General features: G+C 42.3%; 1 long non-coding RNA gene across 1 annotated transcript; it reads left to right on the top strand.

The window, feature by feature from the left end:
* The first annotated feature begins 1506 nt into the window (after window positions 1-1506).
* Window positions 1507-16763, top strand: LOC108796814. Its single transcript, XR_001941834.1, has 3 exons — window positions 1507-1517; window positions 10904-10910; window positions 16533-16763. It is a non-coding gene; the product is annotated as an uncharacterized LOC108796814 (long non-coding RNA).
* Window positions 16764-17988: the final 1225 nt, after the last annotated feature.

The following is a 17988-nucleotide window of genomic DNA, read 5'->3' on the forward strand; positions in this document are numbered from 1 at the left end:
GCCCTCCCAATCAAGCTCCTCACTGATTGCCTGGGCATTTATCTCTTCTTCACATCATCCTGCCTGGCATAGTTAACGGTTGTTGACTGCTTCACAACTGAAACATTGTCCTCTATACAAGAACCCTGTTCCATTACCAGAGCCCACCTGCTCACTGTTCTACAAGGCCAGATTCTGACACCCCCTTTTACGTGGCATGATAGCTTGTCTGGGTTAGCATCCTGGACATCATGACAGTGCAGGGCACTTGGTTGTCAATAGAAGCTTGTCCTCTCCATCAACATACTGAAGCTCCAAGAAATCCATCTCTTCCCTCAATGTTGAACTCCTCGACTGCATAGGTATCCAATCAGGATTCAGTTAGACAACACCTGTTAATGATGGCATACATCAACTACTAGGAAGGAACCAGAAGTCTTGCCACAGAAAGAGAAGGGGGACATATTGTCTTGAGTATAACCTAATGGTTTACGACTACCTCAGCTGCCAAGGTCTGGACTCCCAGAGGTGTTCTAGGACCTATTTCTCAGATGAGGCAAGCTTGAAGTGGACTTTCTTGCTTTCACTTTCAACAGCGAACTACACAGGTTTGTCTCCATTCCCGTCCACTATGTATGACCGAGATGGAGGGTGTTCGGCCATTCTCCTTGCACTGAATTGACCCAAGAGCATGTGTTACTCAGACCCCATCATTCACGGTTGGTCGCTTTGACAACGTGGCTGCTGAAGCCCAGTTGCTAAGGTACAGGGGTCTTTCTGGTTCGGTTATGCATATGCTCCTGAAAGCTAAGTAATCCACGTCACACAAGGTCTACCATCGCGTGTGAAAAGCAAATTTAGCCTGGTGGAAGGAAAATAAATTTTATCCCAGAGAATGCTCCGTGGGACTTTCTAAAATATGGCCTGGATCAACAGTTGGCACCATTAAGGGACTAATATCTGCTTCATAGTCTCTTGATATGCCCTTTGTACAAGGTGTAGCTCACATAGTGACAGGGGAACCTGGTTCTCATGTTTCTGCAAAGAACATCTTTTGAACCTACTAGAGATATTCCCCTGTCAATACTCACTCATAAGGTGGTCTTCCTCAGTGCCATCATCTCCGTGAGGTAGGTGCCCTACTTAGCAGACTTGTCTTATAAATAACCTTTTCTAATTGTACACAAGGACAGTGTTGTCGTAAGACGGATAACTTCCTTTCTTCAAAAGGAGTTTCTGCCCTCCACCTTAACCAGGACATTGTTCTTTTATCACTATGTCCTGCTTCAGTTTATCCTAAGGGGGTCTCTCTCAATTGTTTGGATGTGGTTAAAGCTGTTCAGGTCTACCTTGCACCTTCATCTTCCCTAAGACAGATTGGCTCTCACTTTGGGTCCCCATAAAGGACAGCCTGCCTCTTGCTCCACCATGTCCAGGTGGCTTATGAAGGTTATTTTTTTTAATGTTCCACAATGTTCCCACCTCTGCTTTGTCGATGAAGGAGGCCGTGGTTGCCACTCAGGCTGGACTTCAAACATGTTTGCCTTTGTTCACCTCCATTACACTAGAATTAACAAATACAGAACAAAGATTTCCTGGAAGTGACAAGGACAATGCATTCTTGGCAAGATCAACAGATATGTTCTGTACTTGTTAAACATGTTCTTAGCCTGAAAAAAGTAAAATAATACAACCATCACATCTAAGGACTAGTATACTTCAATATACTACAGGAACATCATGGTAGATTAGTAAAAATAAATCCAAAACAAAGAACTTCCAGGGATAAATCTTGAGTTCTGTTTATTGTTTCTGCTTATGACTGTTCCTGGCTGTCCTTGTCTGTACGAGGGGGGCTTAATCTCCCCCAGATGAATGCCTAAACCTGCTCTTACTGTCACTTTGTCACCATCAGCTTGTTTGTCTGCTGCTGTCGTTAAAGGTTAGGCTGTTTGCAAACAGTCCTTTCTCCCCTCATTAAGTTCACTGTTTATAAAGTGCCAGGGATCTGTGTTCAGAAACATTACGGTTGACTAAAGTGATTACCAGTTTGTGCCCATTTTCATTAATGACGACATGCAGAAAGTCAATGACTTGTTGTACCAGGTGAGCCTTAGTCTGCAGGCTGTGCAAATATTGACATATTGGCTCTACAATACTTGACTATGCCTTGCATATTACTATTTACTGTGCACCACAAGTGTTAAATTTGTTTGGTAAGTGAGGTGTGAAGGAGGATGTCATAATATAAATAAAGCATAATTTTTTTTCTTTAATATCTTTTGAGTTCCAACTTAATTTGAACTTAATTTGAAACAAAGGCATATATGAGACTGGAGGAATTAATTCATCTTTTTTTTTTTCCTGTTGGTGAATGTGAGCTGTCTTTCTGTGTAATTATGAAGACTTTATTTAAACACAGCTGCCTGCAATTTGGAAACAGAAATCCAGTTCTCCGAGATAAAAAAATATTCTGTTGTGTTGCGCCATGGATTTAGAAAGGCGTTTGAATGTTTATTAGATCAGACAAAACTGTCAGATTAATAAGACTTAACACCTATTACATTAGTTGCAAATTCTTTTATTAATATATTTATATGCTATCAGCTTAGAAGAGAGTGAAACATTGCAGGAATGATGTCTGCAGTAAAATAAGGAAGGTCGGTGAGATTGTCACGTGGGAATTACAGAAAGAAGAGTTCCAACTTACTGAAAAAGGCTGTGTGCAGGGCCAGGTAAGTTTGCATGTAGTCTGGTTAAAAACATGCATTGGTATCAACAGAGCCCTAGCTAGCCGAGGCAAGAACAAACAATTGTTTTTTATTATTTATTTTTAACATTTCTTTTTTTTTTACTGTTGGGTCGGCTTTGGGGAAATATCAGGGGTCTAAACATACCCCTGACATGTCCCTTTTGAAACAGAAAAAGCAATTGAGGAAACAGAGTCCTCAATCTCTATTTCTGCAGCCTTTGTTCTAAATTAATGGAAAGCACTCAGTACAAAGGCTTCCCATTCATTCAGAAACTGTTGATAGTAAAATATTTAATTAATAACAAACAATTCTGAATGGATAGAAGCTTCTATATTAAGTGGTACTACCCATTCAAAATTCATAAATGAACAAGAAGTGATGTAAATCACTTCCTATTCATTCATAACTGGGGACACCTAGTACTATGTGTCCCCAGTTGTTTGCAAACAGTGGAGTGATCAGCTGCACACAGAGGATCGATAAATATCAGATATTTACTGGTCCTCCGCTCTCCATTCTGAGAGCCACTTGGCCACCTTGCAGCTTCTCCTCTCCCTCATCTGTATGGGCAGAGGCAGCAGGGATCTGAGGAGAAATGAAGCACTGAAGTTGGCAAGGAGGGCAGAGGAGGGAGCGCTGTCACTTCAGGATAGCCGACGGGTGAGGAGAGAGAGAGAGAGAGTGCTGCCAGCTGTCAGAACTTGGCCAAGCGGTTCTCTCTCTGCTCACTGCTCGGCCATCCTGTGGATGACAGCTAACACCTCCATCCCCCCCCACCCACCGGCTTCAGCGTTCCATTTCTTCTTAGATCCCCGATTCCCCTGCCCATACGGGGATCTCCAAGGAGAAGCTACAGCCTGTGTTACTTCTCTACTCCCTGACACCCAGTGTTGGCCGCCTGGCGCCCCTGTTGCCATGGCGCCCTGTGCTCACCATGGCAACATGGGTGAGGGGGTGCAAACAGGCTGCGCTGTCGCCTCGCCCTTCCTACGACCCTGGATATCAAGTTCAGCTATTCTTTGCATTCTCAGAGAGAAATCAAGAAAGTGGCAGAAAAATCTTATAAAACGTGCTCTAATTTGCTCCAAAACGAAAAAAATAAATATCCTTCCTAATCACCAAAGGCAATTGGACTTCCAGAAATTACTTTCTATAATATTCGTGTAGTGTACCCCCTAAGGAGCCCCAGAGAATAGTAGATGGCTCCCCTGTCGCTCCTGTGTGATAGACCTCAGTCAATTGATCCACAGCACACGCTCTTCATATTTATAACTAGGGATGCACCGATACCACTTTTTTAAGACCGATACCAAGTACCGATACTTTTTTCACGTACTCACCGATACCAATTACCGATACTTTTTCTTAAAGGGACAGGCCACATTTTTTTCTAAAGCAATACAAAATCATGATTTTAGGTCAGTTTCTTAATATTATGAAGAACATGAACATGAAATGAATATTTATCATGCCATTGCTAACTAAGGCTTGTATCCCCATAGTGGGGAAAATAGATGAGCACATGTAGAGACTCCAGACCAGAACACTGTATAGTGTGGCACAGCTATATCCAAATACTATGATGGTTGAAAAACTAGTCAATGCCTGTGTTGTCCACCGTCCCTTCAGGCAGGAATATAACTGGTTTTACACCATGGTAGTGCTCTAAACAGAGACAAGGATACTTTAAGTTCTTGTTTAGAGCGTAGAGATAAGCTTAATGATTTCAATAAAAGAAATGCAGAAAAATATACAGAAAAAAGATGTTACAAAAAGAGATTCAAATAGAACAACATTAAACAAAAAGAGAATAAGAATGAAAGCACTTAGCATGGTCCTGTGTTTTATGAGTTCCAGCAGAGTCCAGTTCAGTGAAACAGAAGAATCTGGGACTGTTTTTCTCAAAGTAAAGAGTTTCTTCTTGATATTCAACAAGTGCTTCCTCTTGATGGTAAATGAGTTTTTCCAGCTGCCTCGTGCAGCAGCATTTTGTGGGCTCTCTAGGGGGTGTCACTGAGCCAGATGCCACCCAATCAGGGAGGCTCAGGGGGTGAAGCAGAAGGGCTGAAGCATTTTATTATTTTCTCACCTGCCCCTCCCAAACTGTCAATTTCAAGACAATAGCCATATTTTAATATACACACAGTATCACTTTATAAGCAATAGAATATGATGTGCTATGAAATTAGCTTTGGATTGACTTGACATAATTGTGATGCATGCCTCCCTCAGAAGGAGTAATGTGGGTCCTTAGGCCTCTCTTTGGACCTTCTAAACCAATGGTGTTTGGTACGCCTAAACTCAGGGTCAACTGACACATTTATATACTGTTTATATTCATTATTAATGTACCACCACAGCTCCAAAGTTATGAATACTGCTTCTAAATTTTGAAACTCATGTTAACTGCCAAAGGTAAGATTAGTGTCAGTTGCTTGTTATCAGTGCAGGCTGATCTTTGGATATCAACTGGGGCTGCCCAGTGATAATTAATTGGTGTTCTGGCCTAGTTAGTGTTTTACGATAGGGTTCATAAAATATCAGACAGGCATGATTAGCAGATATGCGGCGCTCTGGCTTTTCGTTTTTGAATTACCATCACATGGGTTACTTAAGTTGACCTTTATGCAATGCCTCCATTTGCAGATGGTATGTCTGCATGCAGATGGTATGTAAAATCTTAAGGCACCCCAGTTTTAACATGCAAAAATAATACATGTCAAAAAAAGCATGGTATTGAGGGGGTAAGAATGCAAATAGAGGGCGTGGAGCCCCCCCTTCTTATTGGGAGCCCCCTTCACATCAGAAACTCCCCCTTCACGTTATATTTCCACCCCACTTCCCCACGGCACCCTGATTGATAAAATCTGCAAGAACAGGGAAAATCGTGAGTGAGTATTTGTTCTAACTCTATGTATCGCCTTGCCAGCTAATCTGGTAGTCTATGAATGCTTGTGCACCAGTCTGCTGGAGAGCAAAAGTAACTGATTTCGGGTGACAGGATCAAGGTTTATTACAAGCCTGTAAGTTGTGAGTAGTAGCTAATTTTGGTTATCATGTGTCCTGATTGAGGAATTTCGGGTTCTCATAATAATTTGCCAGTGTGCTGGTCAGTTTCCGAGGACACACAACTGACAGCGATACCCCATCTGGCCTCCCTCATCCCTCCCCCATCCCATCCTGTACTCCCTTTCTGTGACACAAACATTTTAGGAATTTATCAGATATAAAGACATTTAAAGGTCACTCCATGCATGTCTAATGTACAGACATAGGAAAATCACCTAATCAATTCTAATATTTCTCAGGTACTCAGGTAGTGAGATGTTGCCGTTTGAGGCACACTTACTTACTGGTGTCATGTTTGCCATTGAGTAACCAGCAACAGAAAGGTAAAGGTTTTGAATCCTTTAGTATACATTTCTAACTCTCTATATCAAAAAGCCACATGTAGCTGGGAGCCACAGACACTAAAATGGCAGCAAAAGATGGCAAAAATGGCACTAAAAAAGTATCGGCGATCTTCACTCTCCTTTTCCTGGTGACAGGTTCTCTTTAACCATTCCAGGGTTCATTTTAGTTCACAGTTTTGCTAGTGATAATCATATTCTGTACCCAGCAACTGATATTAATTACACAAACACAGAGGAAATAATCACTGTTATATTTATAGGAATTCATTAAAATCAATATAATTATCTTTCTGTACAGTCCTGCCGCTGCCTTATTTTTCCTAATATCGCTGTTTTAAACATAATGGAGATAATTAGCCGTTTAATGAGTTGCTCTGGAAATAAGACAATTACTGCATTATGCTGGACTGCCAGGGTTTGGACAGCCGCCTGGTAATTGGTGAGCCTGACGGGTTTCGCCGCAGCATTTGGAAGTGCTCTCTTCATGATGAGCTGTTTGGTTTTCCTTTCTCTCCGATCGCAATCTGGCCTTTTTAAAAGGCATTTTTGTTAGAAATGCCATCGTTAGTATATTGAGGTCCCCAGGTGGTCCCCTTCCCTCTTACTGACCCCCTTACACCCACACATACACCTTTTTCTGTGGATAAATCACAGCTGTCCAGGACATTCAATAATACGAGCTGTCTCCACTCTCCTCTCCTTCATGCCCTTACCACTTTTAATGTGCAACAAGATGAGAGATAAAATACCTTTTTTTGTTCTGCCTGTCTCTTAAATACAAGAGAAGCTATGGGTGGCTCCACTTATCTCTCACAGCTGTCTGCATATTATTCATACAGGTGGATCTACTTTCCTCCTACAGATTACAACACCTTTTACAGGTGGTTTCACTTTCTTCCTACAGGCGTAGGAAGAAAGTGCATGTACCCCCTACAGGTGGCTCTACTTACATGCAATAGGTGACTCTACTTACCTACCTTCTACAGGTGTCTGTATGTACCTCCCAGCAGGTGCCTGCAGGTACCTCCTACAGCTGCCTGCACGTACCTCCTTTAGGTGTCTGCACATGCCTTCTACATTTGTCTGCATTACCTCCTACAGGTCATGTGAATTTGATGCATTTAGTAATTTCTAATGCTGTAATTGGTGATATCAGATGAAAGTATGTTGGTAGTTTGTAGTAGGTACCTGCTGCAATCTTCTCTCTGGCCTGACCATGGCAGCTGTAAGTGGTAAAGCAGGGGTGTCAAACTCAATTTGATCACAGACCACATCAGAATTATGTTTGCCCTCAAAGGGCCGGTTGTATCTGTAAGACTATATAAATGTATCTACTCTTTATCATGTTAAATAGACATGTGCGCCGGCAAAAAGTTTGTTTCGTGTTAATAAATTTTTCGGGATTCGAGTCCGAAAGTGATTTTGTTTCGGGATTCGGATTAGGACGAAATTTTTTAGCTGTACTCGGTACGAATCCTCGTTTCAGCCATATATTCGTTACAGCAAAGTGACATTAGACAAAAGGAAAACATAAATAAAGCGTGAGGTTCCCCTCTCGATTCATATCAGACCATTTAGGTCTTGTAGGAATGTTAGAAGGGACCTCCCCCCCAAGTTAATAAAAAAAGAGCATGGGGTTACCCCCAAAGGCATACCAGGCCCTTTAGGTCTGGTATAAATTTTAACGGGAATCCCACCCCCCAAAAATGTGTGAAACAATTTGGGGACCCCCTAAAATACCTACCAGACCCTTGATCTGAGCACAGCCCGGCAGGGCAGGAAACGAGGGGCACAATAGAGCACCCCCCATGCACCTTACCAGGCCACATGCCTCTTCCCCACAACCCTGATTTGCTGTCAGTGCTGTAAACAGGCACTGTAATTCACAGGAAGGCTGCCGGGACCTTGCTGCGGACCTGCAGTGCCTGTTTACAGTGCTGGCTTCGGTTTAACAATTTTGTTTTAAATAAATTCTTTATTTATGGGTATTTCAATGTTATAGAAAGACAAACAATACAGAAAATACAGATAACTGTTGTACAGATCATACATAAGGCATTTCAGGAAAATTCCAAATGATTAGTCGGCGAACATGGGGTCGGTACTCAGTAAAGGCAATCTCATATCCTGTCACCGCTAGCTGGCGTAGTTTGCCCCATCACACCATGTACATATCTGTGAGCGCTAGGCCCATAGCATGTCTATACTTAGAATCGGGAGTGAGGTAATGAGATTGAGAGAAGAAAAGGAGGGGGGAGAAAAGAGGAGAAGAGGAGTAGGAATAATAGAAAGGGGGGGGAATGGGGGCAGAAGATATCAAATTGGGTGCAGGTTTGTCAGGAGGACGCCCAACATCCTTAAAGTGCGGCTTACACATCCTCGGCTGAAGACGTGTATCCAAACCTCTGTCATTATCCTTAGTGGTGTGACATGTTGTTTTACATGCTGGTTTTGTGAGTGTGCCATGATGCCTTTCTGCTGTTTTACTATTCAAAGCCCATTTCGTGTGCACCTTACTGTATAACTGGTAACAAATTGTTGAGTGCGTTTGTCGTTGTTTTGCTTGGTATGTGGCCCAGTCTTAGGCCTGGCTAACCCTGCTGTTATATGAGATCAATGGATGGAAGTGAACTTGCATCCCCACCCCAGGTAGGCCTAAGGTCACCATGGAACAACCGTGTCTTGATCATCACACCCCCCTAGTAGGGTTGCATATTCTGGAGATGTAATGAATACTGCCCAGTAGAACCATGTGCGATTGAACTGAGTAACCCTGTGGCTGGCAGAGGCCAGGAGATCCTCCATCCTGTAGATCTATCCCACCTTCACCAGCCACAGTGAGATTGGAGGTGCAGATGGGCGTGTTCCAGATTAGGAGTCAAGACAGGGTCCAATTGCATATTCCATATGGAGGTTCTAATCATTATCTAGTGTTTTTCTTTTATATTAATGTGTCTGGTGTCCTCATGCTAAGATCAAAATAGCTCTCTAAGGTCCTCAGAAGGTTTTGAATGCCTATGGGTCTAGCAAAGGATTTTAAAAGAGCAAACCGTTATTTAAAATCCCTAATTTCACTGTAAGAATAATAATCTATAAGTGGCATAGATTTAAAATGACTGCTAATTTTTTCTACACATTCAGCCCAAAGGGCTTGATCATTCAAACATGAGCAGTTTTCCGCGCATACGAATACACGTGGAAACTCTCTAAACATAAAAAAATGCATTGCAATGTGCAATGTTCCGACTATTGCGTCGTCTATGTGATCCGAAACCGTTCATCCTGCAAAATTGTCCAAGCACAATTTTATGGGCGGATTCCACGTGTTCCGGCTATAGCAATAGCCGTTCGTATGTTTTTTTTTTAAAAACAATCAGGTTGTATTAGGTTTTTTTCAGTACAAAAAATACAAACAGTAGAAAAAGCAGAGGGCAACACGGTACAGATGTTGATAGACCCGATCAAATACGAGGCACTGATATTAAAGGGTCACACATTCCAGAGCAGTAAGCAGTAAAGTACAGGACCCGTGGGTGGGTTCCAGAGGCAGTAGTCAACAGTGGCAATCTATAGGATTAAAGGAGAACTATGAGATGAGTGATTTCCACTCACCTCATAGTTCTAAGCCGACCTGTGACAATGAGACTGTCACAGGTCGGCTCAGTAGATCGGGAGGTGAGGGAACACATACCGGGTTCCCTCACCTCTCGATCCTGTCACGGCTCTCTGCCGTGACAGGGGGAGGGGCTGGATTCCCCTCTCCCCGCTCCGATCTGCCAGCGCTGACTGGCGGAACGGACGGGGGACGGGGCGGGTAAAGCTGGCTCTGCCTCTAGATAGGCAGAGCCAGCTGTCACTCACGCAGCTGGGCGGATCCCGTCATCTACGTCGGGATCCGCTCCAGGTGCGGCGTCTCAGTATACCGCGAGCTGTAGCACGCGGTATACTGAGCTTAGGGTAACGGGAGGACGCTAGTTTGTGTCCTCCCGTTACCCTAAGGAGAACTATGGGGAAAAACACTGACCCCATAGTTCTCCTTTAAGCCTCGAACCAGTAGTGTAAGAGTCGAGAAAAAAGACAGAGTTGAATCCCCTGGTGGTAGGCAGCACTCAGACATAAGTTAGCGGGGGAAACACACAAGAACTACACGAACCAAGGAACACGACAAGAAAAAGAAGGAACAAAAAAAAAGAGTATCAGGCCAAAAGAGAGAACAGAAAGTAAAAGAGAAGTCCAAGTAGGAAGTGGAAGGGAAAAGAAGAGAGGCCCCTCGGACCCCAACAGCATGTATAATCCAAATTATGGGTCCAGTAGTCACATTAGAGACAGTTCACCGGCTATATTTCCATAAAGGAGTATCTAGCGACTTACAATGCGAGAAATGCAGCGGAGTCCATATACAAAATCCAAGGGACCCATAGAGTTGTATGTAACTCGTATGTTAATGTTTGCACAGTTTTGTTTTCCGCGGTTTTTCACTACTGCTATGTGTGAATGGAGCCTAAAAGAAGTACCAAAAAAAAATGATATTTCTGCAGGTAGATCTGGCAACAGTTGCAGTCAGACAGAGAGTGTTCCAATTTACCCTGCCTGTGATATGTGCCTGGAAAAAAGCATTTTCTTTGCACAGCCCCCCAGAGAGCCCGAACAGACCCCTGAGAGCCCATACAGACCACCTCAAAGCCCATAGAGCCCGGCTGAGAGCCCTTTTAGACCACCTGAGAGGGTTGGCACTTTGAGATACATAACTTGGTTTAGTGATCCGGTTTGGGCATTCGGGCTCAAAAAGGTTCGCCATCACTGGTCTAGATAAAGCTGGCCCTGGGACAGCAGGAAGCCCTCCTCTTCCTCCTGCTGCTGTGCCTCTAGTGCCTGGTCTGTTACACCATGCAGTGATTGCTCCAGCAGGAACATGAGAGGTATCAAGCCGCTGGTCCCAGCAGTTTCATTGTGCCGTTTCTGATTCCAAAACGGCACAAACATTTGTTTCCTTTGACGAAATTAATGAAAATGTTTTTTATTTTAATTTGTTTCGCCTGAAACTATTTTTTTTTGCTGTGCACATGTCTAGTTTTGCTGCTTGTTGGTGCCAGGTCATGGCCCCACCATGGGATAAGCTGGAAAGGAGGGCTCCAGTGAGGAGATGGTAATCCAGAGCGTGGACAGGAAAGGTAGAGGTCCTGAACAGAGAATGGTTGAATGGTTAGGTCAGCAGTCAGTAGATGGGAGACCAAGTGGGGCAACAGGAGAGTTGTCAGATCAGGGAAGAGTCAAGGCAGGAGGCTAACAGTGGTTAGATGGTCCAAGTCGGCAGTGAGTAATCAGTCAGTAAGACGAGAACGTTATTGGGTTCAGGCAGAAGATCAGGGCAGGTGGCAAGCGAAGAAGGGTCAGTTGGTCCAGGTCAGCATCAGGAAACAAACAGTATTATAGCTCTTGTACACACAGGAAGGTAACTTGAAGACATAGCACCAGCCCCTTGCAGAGTCAGAAACAACACACTCCGCTCCCTTCAGGGCACTCTGGATGTTCTGGATTCTGTGGCTATCATTGGTCTCACCAGCCTTGATTTTGTGAGGGCCACTAGAACTAATGTCAGGGCTCATGTAAATACCAGTAGAGGTATTGATGGGTCTTCTGGACCTCCTGACTGGGATACTATAACACCAGAGTAACCTAGCTAGGAATGGCTGCCTCACTAGGTTGAGGTCATGTGGCAGTCAAGTGTGTTAAATTTCCCTGCCAAAGGGTGTGCAGCAGGTTGGTGCCATTGTAAACATGTTCCTGGTACAAAGTGGCATGGGGTCAGCCACTTCTGGATCTTCCTCAGAAGAGCTGACGGAATCTCTGCCCCAGTGTAGCTTATTTTTCCCAGGCATACCAGCTGCAAAACATCATGGCAGTGATTTGCCTGGGCCATTGCGTAGGCTCTTTAGTCTTGGCGGGATTGGTGGTTCTGAACATTCACCAGATAAGACCAAAAAGGAGGAGGGGCTAGAGGTGACTGAGCTGTCACCATCACCAAGTTGCATGACACAGGATGACACCACCAACTCCAGTGGTGTGCGCCATCCTGCATCCTTTCCTGCTGCCAGCAAATTTACCCAGTGCACCTTGGAGGAGATATAACATCCCTGCCCATGCTAGCTGAACCACGTGCCTGTGGTCACGTAAGCCCTATTTCTCGCTCCGTGCTCCAGCTACACAGAGACATTATTTGCCACATGCTGGCAGAGGGTAGGGATGGACGTTTGCCAAGCTGGTATTGAGACGGCTGGGCCAGGGGGGTTACTAGGTGAAACATTTTCTTATGCCCCAACATTTGGGTAAGAGACACCTTGCCTGGTTAGGGATGTAGCTTGAGACAACAGGGAGGGGTTAGGAGACTTAGAGCATGGTTGAGGCTAGAGCTCGGCCTTACTAAGCATAGCCCTATGCTGACCCTCTTACCTTGCTTGATGTGCCCTAAGCTATGCCTCTCATAACCCTTGTCAGACTTCCATCCCTATCACTTTAGGACACAGTTGTTGCAGCAGATGCAGAGTCTTGTGGAGTGGGGGAAGCAGAAGAAAAGGACAAGCAACAAGGATTTTGGGCCTTTTGCTGCTGGCCTGTATAATTTATGTGCTGCTCCCCACTAAGTTTTGTGGTGAACAGTCAAGTGTCTACATGCATGTGGTACCAATATGACTGGTAGATTTACCACCTTTAATACACTGTAGCCATAGTCTGTAAACCATGGTGCTGTCTGCAGCACATGTGTGTAAAAAGGTTCAGACTGCTGAGCTCTGCAGAGTGGACCTGGGGATACTAGTGGCCTGCACCCTTGGAGCAATGCCATCCGGTGGAATATGGCAGCTGATCCCTCCACTCCTTTGCAAACTGCCTCTCGATAACATCTTTCCTCTGTAATGTTGTGCTTCTCACACACTTTCCTCCTCTACTATCATAGACACCCCAGGTACAGTCTACCACCTCATGGTCCTCATTATCCTCATTGTTTGAGCCCACTGGGCAGTAATCTGTGGCTGCAAGAACATTACTGGCAATTATGTTGCCCTGTCTGTTCCCTCTCTCCATGATTCTGGCTCTCTGTTCCTCAACATATGATGAAGTGAATTGCTATGCATCCTTCTGCAGCAAGTTTCTGATGGAGTACTCTAATAATTCAACTGAGTCCTCAATGCCAAATTGTGGGGCATTGGCAGTATAAGCTGTAAAAAAGGATAAAGAAGGTGAATTTGTACCTGCTAATGACACCGTGGAGGATGAAGAAGGCTTGGTTATCCCCTCCACCCCCTGTTCAATGTGCTCTGACTGTACAGCATGCAATCTGCGAGAAAAAAAGGCAAACGTTCCCTGCTTCTGAAAGGTGCAGCCCAGCCACTGCTTTGGGCAATGAATGCAGAATCTGCTTGTACCCCAAAAACCTGACTGAAGAACCTCCACTCCTTTTATGCCTCCCAGGCATGATGGAAACTGGGGATTACCTAAATGCCTAATATTCTAGCATATGTGGCAATAGGATTAAGTATGTTGTGCTTTGGAGCACTTCACAAGCTGGTGACTTGGTGCAGTAAACCTGGGCACAATACTATGTGGTGATGTGCTGCTAACAAAGGAAAGTTTGACAAACCACAAAATTATACAGAAATAACTTACAACTTCCTCCAAAACTATAACTAAACACCAAACTTCCATTTTTTAAAATATATTTTATTAAAGTGACACTAAACTCAGGAGTTAAATCTTAAAAATACATTGAAGTACCTTAACTATTGACAAAAATTTAACTTATTTGTGTATCACTCAGCTTTTATTCAGTCCACCACCTTTACATGTTGGCACCATTTGTTTGAAGCTCCCATTTGCCTGTTCAAATATTTTTTAAAAAGTCAACAATTTCCATGGGTTGCTTTTACTGTAACTGCATGAATTGGTGTGCGTGTGTTTTATATCTGCCTGTGGAGTTTAGTGTAAATGCACATTAGGGCAATATCTCCAGAACACAAGCAGGTGAAGATGTTTAGCATTTTACTACTTAAAGCTTTGTCTGACATTGTCCATTCTTTGGTAAATAACATGTGAGAGTATTATTGCAGTGTGTGGATGTTATACTCTTTGGGGTACATTCTATTCACACATGCTACTGCATCAGATCTTAGACACATCTGCTAGGCCATTAACAGAATAATGTGTGTCTCAGCTCAAGAGTTCATCAATAACAAATATGTTATATTTGGATTTGAAAAGCAGCAGAGTTATATGAACACCTTCTGTTGTAAGCACCAGTTCTTCACAGCAGATGGCTTTTGTGGTCCATTTAGCTGACCTCACCACAGTTTTGATGGGTTTTCTGGATAGGTAAAAACATATTGTCGGTAGTAAATTACTGCTACCGATGCACTCATATTGGCACCTGTAAGAAGCATGGCGGGGGTGAAAAGGCATATGGAAAACTTAATGAAGTTCCCATCAAGACCGCAAACAGATATTGTATTGAAGATGTAGGGTTCATTTTTCAATTACTATTAAGTTATTATGAAGTAGAATTGCAATGTTACAATGTTCCTAATTTATCCCGATCATGGTATAGGTAGCAGTGGTTTGTCATGTGCAAAGAGACTTGTTTCTATAAAGTTAAAGAAGTTTCAATGAGAGTTGGGATCATAGCCAGCATTTCTAGCCACACTCCGCCACATTAACCCAATCTCCTGAAATGTGTCAAGGCGGATGTTGATTCTTCAAGAACAGGATGGAAGCTTTAGACGCTGGGGTATGTTCCTGAAGTGGCTGCAAAACATCCCCAACATGATGGAACATTTCAGACCTCCCACTGCGCCAACAAAACAAGTTTTTTTTTATTGCTGTGCCACTGTTGGGGTATTTACTCACCCCAAAACAAAACATGTTTGCAGTTGGTCTTTAATATTTAAACAAAGTATGTATTTGATAACTGATGTGAAGACTATTATGGAGGTATCCTGAAACTATAACTGAAAACATTTAAAGAAGAACTCTAGCTACAAAAAAAAGATAAAATGAACAGCCCATTAAAAGATAAAATAGCAAAACCACATTTTGCTGCAATATCCAGCTGTAAACCAGAAAATTCCCCCGCTGTATTTTTTCTCCTGCTAAATGTCCTCAGTCTGATGGCTATCATCATTCAATCCACTTCCTCTGAGATTCGGCTATCCTGGACCTGCCCCAGACTGTGACTGGAGAGTGAAATGGAAGCTGCACAGTGATTGGCTCATCTCTCTTAAGCCGGGCACACACGTTACAACCACCGCAAGACTTTTGTCTTGCGATGGTTGTAAGGTAATTAAAAAAACGTACAATCTGCCCATCTTGGACAGGCAGATCGTACTTGCGATGATCGCAAGCCTGCCCCGCTGAGGGGCGGGCTTCCAATGACCGTAATGCTGAACGGGCAGTGTGCTCTTGCGCACACCGGCCCGTCCGGCTTTTATCTTACGAACATGCTACACACTTGCCGAAAATCGTACGATTCTCGGCGGGTTTTCGAACATGTTCCAAAGATAAAAGTCGTGCGACCTTACAGTAGCAGAGGTCGCACGGCTCCCACACACCTTACGATAATCGTACGATCGTGGGATTTCCCGCTATTATCGTAAGGTGTGTGGGCACCTTTACTCTTGTCAACACATAAACTGATTGGCTCCTTGTACTGCTTCTTTCTCTCACGCCACAGCCCTGCTGTACAGGGACTGCAAATGGCTGGTACTGGGTCAACTGAAGGTACTTATACTGCCTGCAGTTAAACAAACATAGATCTAATGATGTATTGATTTCCCTAAGAGCGGGGCACTGTTCTTAACATTTCACATGGAACAGGGCACAAAAATAAATTTAAAAAAATCTTTATTATACTTAAAAACATTCACGTCAAGTAAACAGATGAGATAGAACAGTAAACCTGATTTATTGCAAACAAATAAACTAGTAATTTAGAGGCATCTCAATTTAGGTTGTAGTATACTAAATGGAATTTGCATATCTTAAAAAACTGCACAGTATGTGACTTTGTAATACCAGGAAGAATGCTTTCCACCAAAGGACAGGATTTGCTAATTTACCCGAAGTCTTATTTTAATATAAAGATTTTTTAAATGGGCAACAAAAAAAAAAAACAACACAGAATTACACCAGAAATCACAGATTTTTCTGCAGGCACAGGGAATGTTTATTTCAATATATCTTTTGTATGTTTTCCTTTTTATGGAAAAATGTTGGTACTTTTATAATAAGTTACAAACACATTTAAATTATAAAATGTGTGATTGGTTCAGTTGCAACAAGATCACATGACCTAAACAAGATCACATCAATTATTTTGAATATTTAAAAAAAAATAGTTAAGAGCAAAATGTGCAAACCAGTTTTGGTTCTTTGATTAAAAAATGGGTTAAGAGGTAATTATTTAGGCAATGTTGTGGTTATAATGCATAGAAAGTCAGTGCTATTTTTTATTAAGCTTGCAATGTGGTCAAATGTACAATAAAATCCAAATGTATTAAAGGACAAAGTTACTGAGCAAAATGTTTGATAACGACCTTGCATGTTTAACTTTTGTGCAAGCTTTCAAATACTTATAAAGTCAGAAAAGCTCCAGGCCTTGTCTCATTTTAGAAGAGAAATGGGTTTTTTATTTATGACCAAAGTTTTTCATCTGCCTTGTACGACTGTCTCAGTATCATCCCAATGGTACCAAAAAGGTAAAAAAAAATAAAAAATATAATTAGATCTTCTTTCAGCAAGACGTTAGAGTGTAATACAATAATGAATACTAAATTTAATGCGGCTGATTTGTGAAATTTTTATTCATTTTGAGCTGGTTAGTTATGCATGAGCAAACTATTCTAGCAAGGAAAAATTGCTCCAGCCCATTTAATATAACTTGTGAATATTCCATCTCAAGATATCAATTATGTGAAACAGCAATTGAGAAGCCTCAAAGGTTGGTTGAGTTTGGGACACTGCAAAATTATAAAACGCTTGAAATCTTTTATTTAGTCATGTTTCTTAATCTGATGAAAAGTATACAGCCAAATAAACAAAAAGTAAAAGTAATAACATTTTATTTCCTCATTGGTTTCTATAGTGTGCAGCAGAGAGGAGAGGCGTTTATAGGAAGTTAAGAAAGCAACTGTTTACTGTTTGTAATGAACCGGACCTGTCATGAACTTGGAGTAGCCAAAATCAATATACATACTAATCATGATGGAATATCCTAAAACGTTTGTACTTCTCTTAGCTGGGGACACTTTTAATGCACCGCATCTTTATTTTTATTTGGTTTGTCAACCACCAGATTTTATATTTACTAGTTCAAGTGAAAAATAATAGAAACAAGTGGCAAATGTAGTCACTTTCACAAACCACAATACCATGTCAGTCAGCGCAATCTGCACAGCTATAGCAGATATAGGTTCACAAATCCGAGGTGTAGTGCTTAGGAAAAAGATGTATTCATAACTTTCATACCAATTTAATAATTCAGGGATTATACTACACTATTTCTGTAGATTTTTTTTTCTCACCAGTACCACTACTATATGTAATTGTTCATTGATCAGTTTCAGACAATGTAAAACCGGCATGTTGTTTTGGGATGCAAAGGTTTTGGGTAATAAAATGTATCCTACCAACAAAAAAAAAAGAACGCCCTATAAACGATTTTGCTGACCTAACTCCTGAATGCTTAACCTGGTGCTAATCTAAATCTATTTCTAAAGCCTTAATGTAACCCCTTCTGCAACTTCATAGAATTTTATTTGTCAATGGATACAGCTACCAGATTTTTGTTCTTTAATTGT

Source organism: Nanorana parkeri, unplaced genomic scaffold (assembly GCF_000935625.1).
Source record: "Nanorana parkeri isolate BGI_ZX_2015 unplaced genomic scaffold, ASM93562v1 scaffold1174, whole genome shotgun sequence".
NCBI lineage: Eukaryota > Metazoa > Chordata > Amphibia > Anura > Dicroglossidae > Nanorana > Nanorana parkeri.